Source organism: Nicotiana sylvestris, chromosome 3 (assembly GCF_000393655.2).
Source record: "Nicotiana sylvestris chromosome 3, ASM39365v2, whole genome shotgun sequence".
Taxonomy (NCBI): domain Eukaryota; kingdom Viridiplantae; phylum Streptophyta; class Magnoliopsida; order Solanales; family Solanaceae; genus Nicotiana; species Nicotiana sylvestris.
The window spans coordinates 30756485-30766064 of NC_091059.1; positions in this window are offsets into that span (position 1 = coordinate 30756485).

A 9580-nucleotide genomic window follows, 5' to 3' on the forward strand; every position below is an offset into this window, starting at 1 on the left:
TCACTTGCTGATTTTCCTTATGTTTAGCATGTTAATCAATAGATCTTATTTCAGTTAAACTCATGAGTGTTGCTCTGTTTATTTGGTGTGAAAAATGGAAAAAAGCATGACTCCATTACTCTACTATTTGATTACTTGAATTGATATGTTTATTTTTGTAACTTTGAGTATATTTCTGTGTTAAATGTCATGTTGTGAATTAGTTGATTATAACATGGGAGCTGATCTAGATTGTTTAACTCTAAACATTAGCTTAAATAGCCTTTAATAATATCTGAAGCATGTAATATCAATTATTAATTTTTTTAAGTTTGAATACTGTTTCAGCCCTGTTTTAGACCATGCAGATTCAGTTCAAAAGAGTTTTTACTGTAGTGTTGGTTTATGTGGATTTGTGTTGGAGTTTGGAATGTAAAAGAGATGGTTTGTCACTGGATATGTGGCTATGGCTTGCTAATCTTACCACCAGTTGGGTCAGATTGGTGAACTCTAAAGCTAAAGGATGCATTTGGAGTCATCTATGGAGGGAGATTAAGTAGAAGATTGACTATTCTATGAACCATTCTTGTATAAATTTTAAAGTTATATTTGTTACTGTATTACCAGATCTGTAAATATTAGAATATAGTTGATTTGTTATGTTAACTCAAAGGGGTCAGTTTGTCCATTTTCACTAATTTTTGGCAAATTTAATTCTGAAAGTTTGAATGAGTTACTACCAATTTTGTTTTCCTCTCTCGTCGTTTTAATCCATCGTTGGTTTGAAGGAGAATACCAATGTTTAGTTAGTTTAAGAATTGAAATATTTAATGAATTCACATTTTTGTTTAAGTTATTCGAATATTCATGTATCATGTCATTATTGAGCTGGTAATTCTTTAATTGCGGTAGATAATTTATGGGTGTTAGATCTTAATTAGCTATTTAGGATTAATGTAAACATAGGAATTATTATTTTGGCCATGGAGCTTTAAAATTGATACGGGCCCTGGTAGTTGTTTAAGTAGAATATTTTTGGGCCGCTAATTCCTTTAACTCTTGGCCTTGATCTCAAACCTTAGGAAACATTAACTTATAAACACGTGTAGAATGATTTAGGCGCATATAAATAAATCATCACAACTACGGGTATGGTTCCCGTAACATAGTTGTGATACATAATTCCCAAATATGGGTGCACATTTCATGTGACCCGACCACAACTTCGAACAATAATAAAATTCACATGTTGTAGATCGTGGGTACGATTCCTGTGACACGATTCACAACGTGTACAAAAACAAATAAGTGTACGACAATCGTAACTTGTTCCAGAAATAATTCCATAAATAAATAAAAGCGGTTATTAAGTTAAAAATACACAATAGGTTTAAACCTCGTAGTAAATCAGATAATTAGGCCAATTATTAATAGTTGAATGACCATGCTAAAACCACGGAACTCGAAAGTTCCTCACACCTTCTCCCGGGTTAACAGAATTCTTTACCCGGTCATCTGTGTTCGCAGACCATAAATATAGTCAAACTTTCCTCGATTTGGGATTTAAAATAAACCGGTAACTAGGGACACCATATAATTATGTCAAGTGGCGAATCTAAAATTAAATAAAATAATCTCATTTCGATTAATGTCACTTAAATTTGAAAAACTCCCTATATTCCCTTTTGGGTAAAACGGAGGTGTGACAACTCTTGCGACTCTGCTGGGGAACGAACCCAGAATCTCTAGTTCAGGGTTGAAGTATTCGAGCTTAGAATAACTGTTATACTTGGCTTTTATTTATTATCTGATTCTTATTACACGTTAGATCCTAATGTGCTAAATGCCGCTTTTTAACTCTTTGATATTGTTTGAACTGTATATAAACTGTTACGAAACCCTTCTTCTCTTTGAGTCTTCTAAATCTTCTGGGAAGTGCACGCTGGCGTAACTTCTTTTCTGTTAAAGTCATACACCAATTTAGAATGTGGTTCAGATCAGTTACAAAGTCGGATAGCCTTTTGGTTACCGGTACGTTGCCCCCCTCGGCTCGAGTTATCCGCTGGGGGTAAGCTAGGTCTAGAACAATACACCCAAGTTTTAGACCTAGAATAACATAGCCTCATGCCGGATCCTGTAACGACCCGGCCTGTCGTTTTGAGAGTTATAGCCCCATTTCCCCCATCTATGCTTCTTTATGTATTGTTTAGTTGTGTTGAGTTGTATCGAGTTGGTAGGTTTGGGTTCAGAGTAGTTCTGGAGTGAAATGAACACTTAGTCTCTTAGTTAGAAAGCTAAGTTTGAAAAGTCAATCGAAAATTGACTTATGAGTAAACGAATTCAGATTTGAATTTTTATGATTCGATTAGCTTCGTTGGGTGACTTTAGACTTAGGAGTGTATCCGGAATATAATTTGGAGGCCTGTGGTAGAATTAGGCTTGAATTGGCGAAAGTTGGGAGTTTAGAAGTTCGGAGTATAGAAGTTCTTAGGCTTGAATTCAAGATTGATTTGGTGTTTTGGTGTTGTTTTGGGTATTCTGGAGGTTTGACTAAGTTAGGGTATTGATATATGACTTGTCAAAATATTTGGTTGAGGTCCCGAGGACCTCGGGTGAGTTTTGAATAGGTTTGAGTTGTGTTGCGCTCGTATTTCTTATAAATGATATCATATTGAACAAATGAGCTCTGATTTTATTTTTTTATTGAAGCATTAGATCCGTATTGTAATTACGGACCCGTAAAAAAAGAATGATCTCATTGGGACATCGTATGAGGATTTTAGGGTCATTTTACCAAGAATTAGGTTGCCAAATTTTTAAGATTAATTACGAAATTGCCAATAGCAGCGTATTTAAAAATCTGCATTATTTGCAAATATTAAAACCTACATATCTCATTCATTATAAGATCAGATTAAGTGATTCAAAAGCCTAACTTGACTAGAATTTCACAAAAAATCTATTAGAGGCATAAAATACGAGTTTCAGGATCGTTCGGTATGAGAAATGAGGCAGAATAGCTGGCAGAAAAATATATAAAACTAGGGTTTGTTCATTCGGTCATATTTTAGTTGGGGAGCTCGGATTTGGGCAATAATTTAGGTGATTTTCACCATATGGATTGGGGTAAATGTTATCTACTCAGTTTTGGTTATATTTGATGAATTGATCATCGTTTTTGGGATTTGATTGATAATTTCAAAGTGAAATTGAGGGAGTTAGAGTTAGAGTTTTAGAGAGTTTTAAGTGAGGATTTGAGGGATCAAACGGAGTCCGATTTTGATAAATTTTATATGGTTAGAATCGGGAGAGAATGAGGTTTATGATTCTGCCATTTTTAACTGATTTCGAGACATGGACTCGGGGGCCGGATTTTGGCCATTTTCGGATTTTTGGCATATTTTGTAGTTTTTATTGTGGAATTCGATTCTTTAGCACATGGTGATAGTATTAATCTAATTATGGTTAGATTCGGAGATTTTGGAGACCGAGTCCAGAGACGAAGGCATTCCGGAGTAGGATTTTATGCGGTTGAGGTAAGTAATAGTTTTAACTCTGGCTTTGAGGGTATAAACACGGAGAATTTGATATCATGTGATTGTTTGGAGGTGATATCCACGCTAGGTGAAGAGCGTGTGGGTGTATACTTGGAGGGATTGAGACTTGGTCTATCCCGTGAGGTTGCGAGGCCTAATAGCTATTATTTGTGGTTATGTGTTTACTTGTTGTTGAACTTGTTTGCCTTCATGTTAGAGATCATGCTTAGGCTTTATTCATTCTCACATTATTTGCACTCAGTCATAAAAATTATTGTACATGTTTACCTCAGTCTCTATTATTTGCTAATATGTTGTGATACTTGATGTGAGTTGTGTTCCCTTATTTGTTGATGATGGCGAGGTTAGTGAGGTACATGACTGAGTGAGGCCGAGGGCCTGGTTGTGAGGATATTAATGCCATAGCGCGTGAGTTGTCCGCGTAGCACGTGTGTTGACCATGCGGGCCCAGGTATTTATACCATAGCGCATGAGTTGTCCTTGCGGATCTAGGTATTGATCTGATGGCCCGGTTGTAAGGATATTAATACCATAGCGTGTGAGTTATCCGCGTAGCACGTGAGTTGACTGTGCGGGTTCAGGTATTTATGCCATAGCGCATGAGTTGTCCGCGTTGCACGTGAGTTGACCGTGCGGATGCAGGTATTGATATGGTAGCACGTGAGTTGTCCGTTCTTAGCGCTTGGGCTTTGGGAGCCCCTCCTGAGTTTGTACACACTCCCAGTGAGCGCAGTGTGTTGAGTGTATTAAGTGTTGAGTGTTGAGTGCTGAGTGCGAATGTTGAGTGATGGAGTGACATTGCTGTGAAGTTGCATTTACTTTTGCTGTTGCTGCATTTATCTGTTAGATTTTTTTTTGGTATTTACTGAGTTATGGAATTTACCTGTTTATTCATGTCTATTTTTTTAAAATTGTGAAAATAAATAATTGGTCTGTTTTACTTAGCTTGTCACTACTGCTTAGTTCCTTAGTTATTTTTATTACTATTGAGGTGGTTGTACTCATACTATACCATGCACTTTATGTGCAGATCCAGGTGAGTTAGAGCGTGGCGATCGTTGAGTTCAGGTCGGCTATCTGTGGAGATTGCATGGTAGCTGATAGTGTCCGCAGGACCTTGTTATTCCTCTTGTCATTTCTTCTTTTGGACAGTTAGACAGTTTACATATCTTAGTTTATAGTTTTACACGCTCATGACTTAGTGACACCCCGATGTTTTGGACTCGTTTCAGTATTTTTCTATATTATATTTAGAGTTGATTTAGTTTGTGAAAAATTTAAATGTTGAAATAATTTATTAATTTCGTATAATCGGTTTAGTAGTAATATTTTAGGAAATAGGCTTGCCTTGTAATACGATAGGCGCCATCACGACCATGGTTAGAGTTTGGGTCTTGACAAGTTGGTATCAGAGACTAGGTTACATAGTATCAAAAGTCATGAGCGGGTTTAGTAGAGACTTGCAGATCGGTATGGAGACGTCTGTATTTATCTTCGAGATGCTACAGAACCTTTAGGAAAACTTCACCTTCTTGATTTTTTATAGTGCGATATTGATTTAGCTTGAAGTGTAACTCTTTAAATTCCTTTCAAACATTCGTATGAGCACATGAGTGCTCTGTATTAGTTATGAATTGACAGATTGTGATTCCCTAGATGAGGTACGAGATATGATTTCTGTGTGCTTTGATGTTGGGCAAGTCTGGAGGATCTAAGGTAGGTTTTGACCGTAGATTTAGCACTAAGGTGTTGATTGTGTGAGCGCGTACTTGTGGACTTATATGTTCGGTAGTGTCCCTATTTTATGAAAATAGTGGCTGGATGGAGACGTGATGAGTATGGCGTGACCGTGAGATTGAATGTGACGAGAAGGTATTGCTGAAGGTTTCACCTATATGAGACTCCAGGTATGTTTTTAGACTCGCTCGAGTACGAACGTTTGTTTAAGAGGGGGAGGATGTAACAACCTGGCTTGTCATTTTGAGAGTTATAGCCCCATTTCTCCCATCTATGTTTCTTTATGTATTGTTCAGCTGTGTTGAGTGTTCCTCCCCCAAATCATCAATCAAATCCCAAAAACGCTAATGGATTCATGAAATATAACTAAAACCGAGTAGAGATATATGACTTGTTAAATTTTTTGGTTAAGGTCCCGAGGACCTCGGGTGAGTTTTGGATAGGTTTGGGTTGTGTTGCGCTCGTTTTTCTTATGTTTCGACGCCGTTTCTTCAAGCATAAATTATATCATATTGAACAAATGAGATCCGATTTCTTTTTTTATTGAAGCATTAGATCTGTATAGTAATTACGGAACCGTAGCAAAAGGAATGATCGAATTTGTACATTATATGAGGATTTTAGGGTCATTTTACTAAGAATTAGGTTGCCAGATTTTTCATATTTATTACGAAATTTCCACTAGCAGTATATTTAAAAATCTGCACTATTTGCAAATATTAAAACCTACATATCTCATTCATTATAAGGTCAAATTGAGTGATTCAAAAGCCTAACTTGACTAGAAATTTACAAGGAATCCATATGAGGTATAAAATACGAGTTTCAGGATCGTTTGGCATGAGAAACAAGGCAGAATAGCTGGCAGAAAAATATATAAAACTAGGGTTTGTTCATTCGATAATATTTTGAGTTGGGGAGCTCGGATTTGGGCGATTTTCAACATATGGAATGGGGTATGTGTTCTCTACTTGGTTTTAGTTATATTTCATGAATCCATTATCGTTTTTGGGATTTGATTGATGATTTCAAAGTACAATTGAGGGGGTTAGGGTTTGAGTTTTGGAGAGTTTTAAGTGAGGATTTGAGGGACCAAACAGAGTCCAATTTTGATAAATTTTATATTGTTAGACTTGGGAGAGAACGAGGTTTATGATTCTTCCATTTTTTGACTGATTCTACAATGTGGCTTGGGGGCCAGATTTTGGTCGATTTTGGATTTTTGGCATATTTTGTAGTTTTTATTGTGGAATTCAATTCTTTAGCACATGGTGATGGTATTAATCTGATTATGGTTAGATTCAGAGCTTTTGGAGACCCAGTCCAGAGGTGAGGGCATCCCGGAGTAGGATTTTATGCGGTTAAGGTAAGTAATAGTTTTAACTCTGGCTTTGAGGGTATAAACCCATAGAATTTGATATCATGTGATTATTTGGAAGTGATACCCACACTAGGTGACGAGCGTGTGGGTGTATACCTCAAGGGATTGAGACTTGGTCCGTCCCGTGAGGTTGCGAGGCTTAATAGCTATTATTTGTGGTTATGTGTTTACTTGTTGTTGAACTTGTTTTCCTTCATGTTAGAGATCATGCTTAGGCTTTATTCATGCTTACATTATTTGTACTCAGTCATAGAAATTATTGTACATGTTACCTCAGTCTCTATTATTTGCTAATATGTTGTGATACTTGATGTGGGTTGTGTTCCCTTATTTGTTAATGATGGTGAGGCTAGTGAGGTACATGACTGAGTGAGGCCGAGGGCCTGGTTGTGAGGATATTAATATCATAGCTCGTGAGTTGTCTGCGTAGTACATGAGTTGACCGTGCAGGTCCAGGTATTTATACCATAGCGCGTGAGGTGTCCTGTAGCACGTGAGTTGACCGTGCGGATCCAGGTATTGATATGATGGCCTTGTTGTGAGGATATTAATACCATAGCACGTGAGTTGTCCGCGAAGCATGTGAGTTGACCGTGCGGGTCCAGGTATTTATACCATAGCACGTGAGTTGTCCACGTAGCACATGAGTTGACCGTGCGGATCCAGGTATTGATATGGTAGCACGTGAGTTATCCGTGCTTAGCGCTTGCGCTTTGGGAGCCGCTCCGGAGTCTGTACACACTCCCAATGAGCACAAAGTGTGAGTGTATTGAGTGTTGAGTGCGAATGCTGAGTGATGGAGTGACATTACTTTAAAGTTGCATTTACTTTTGCTGTTGTTGCATTTATCTGTTAAATTTCTTTGTGGTATTTACTGAGTTATGGAATTTACCTATTTATTCATGTTTATTTTTAAAAAATTGTAAAAATAAATAATTGGACTATTTTACTTAGCTCGTCACTACTGCTCGATTCCTTAGTTATTTCAGTTACTACTGATTTGGTTGTAGTTATACTACACCATGCACTTTATGTGCAAATTCAGGTGAGTTAGAGCGCGGCGATCGTTGAGTTCAGGCCGCTATTTGTGGAGATTGCAAGGTAGCTGCTAGTGTCCGCAAGACCTTGTTACTCCTGATCTTATCATTTCTTCTTTTGGATGGATAGATAGTTTATATATCTTAGTTTATTATTTTAGACGCTCATGACTTAGTGACACCCCGATGTTTGGGGCTCGTTTCCGTATTTTTCTATATTATATTTAGAGTTGATTTAGTTTATGAAAATTTTAAATGTTGAAATATTTTATTAATTTCGTATAATCGGTTTAGTAGTAATATTTTAGGAAATAGGCTTGCTTTGTACCACGATAGGCGCCATCACGACTATGTTTAGAGTTTGTGTCGTGACAGATCCCCAGTAGGAATGCTTGTTTGCATCATGTGCATTTGACTTTGGGGATTCAACACAGGGGTTGGGTCTGTCTTGGACAAGTGTACCCAAAAATCAAAAGATCATCCTGATGCATTTTTACGTGCTACGTACATTTATTTGCTTCGGTTTGCATGCTAACCGGTTTCTAGAATAGGGAAGAAAAGTCAAGAAAAACCAAAATTGAGGTGAGAGAGAGAGAGAAAATCACCCGTTTCTGAAAAAAACCTGGTGATCAAAATATCTCGAAACTCTGCCAAAATTTTGAAAAAAAAAAGAAAGAGAAAAGAAGAGAAAAGTCATTTCAAAATAAGTCATGCTTTCCTTTTACAACAAATTGACCGAACTACGCGGGTTTGATTCTCACCGGATGTGAGATACGTAGGAAACCCTCATCGGGTCCAGACCCACTTTTGCAAAAATAACAAAAAATATGAAATGTTATCATTTTTGTCATAAATAAAGTTAGGTGATGCCGTTTTTATCCAAATAGCCAGAAACGTCCCGACGGGACACCGAAAGGCCGTTTTTGCAAGAATAGCCACCAACGGTCCCTTTATCAATTTTTGGCCACCTAGCAAACACAGCCCTAAAATTTTCCATTCTGAAGTGTTGAAGGGTCGTATTTGCAAAAGTAGCCATGATTTGTTTTAATTTGAATTATTGCAAAAAATAACCTTTTGATCAGTTTTATTTTCTTTTTAAAACAAAACAAAAGCTCACATGTTTTAACCCAATCACCCTAATCTAAATGTGCAGAATGAGCACGATTCAGAATTTACCTGTGAAGGTTATGACTGAGATTCCATTGGCACTCCACATGTGGTGGGAGGATTTGGGAAAATAGGGGCGAGACAAGGTCAACCACTACCTGGGGGCACTCACTGGATTATTGAAGATTAAGCCTAGGAGTGATGTAATAGAGGCATTAGTAACATTCTAGGACCCTGCTCACAACGTTCTGCATTTCTCAGATTTTGAGCTTACATTTACCTTGGAGGAAATGGGGGGTTATGTTGGGAGTACAGAGGGTTTAAGATACAAATACTTGATAACTACAAGGGCCATTACTCCCACAAGTTTCTAGACTTATTGAAAATAAGCAGGCAGATCTAGAATGCAGATGTGGCAGAGGGATTTTACACTTTTTATTCCAGTGATATGGGCATTTAAGAGGATTGGAGGACCTAGAAGGTGGACTTTGCAGTAACGAAAACCGATCAAAGTGGGAAATACATAGATGCTTTGCTTTCATGGTGGCATTTCTAGTCCTCTTAGTGCTTCCAAGGTACGATAGGAATATTGATCTGCGTGTAGCTAGAGTCGTCTATGTTTTGACTATTAATACCAAAAGCACCCTCACACCCATGATCGTATCAGAAATATTCTGAGCTCTCACAGCCTATAAGGCCAAAATAATATTTTTTGAGGGGTGCAATCTGTTATTGCAAATGTGGATGATTGAACACCTTTGTCACTGTCCCCAATACATGAA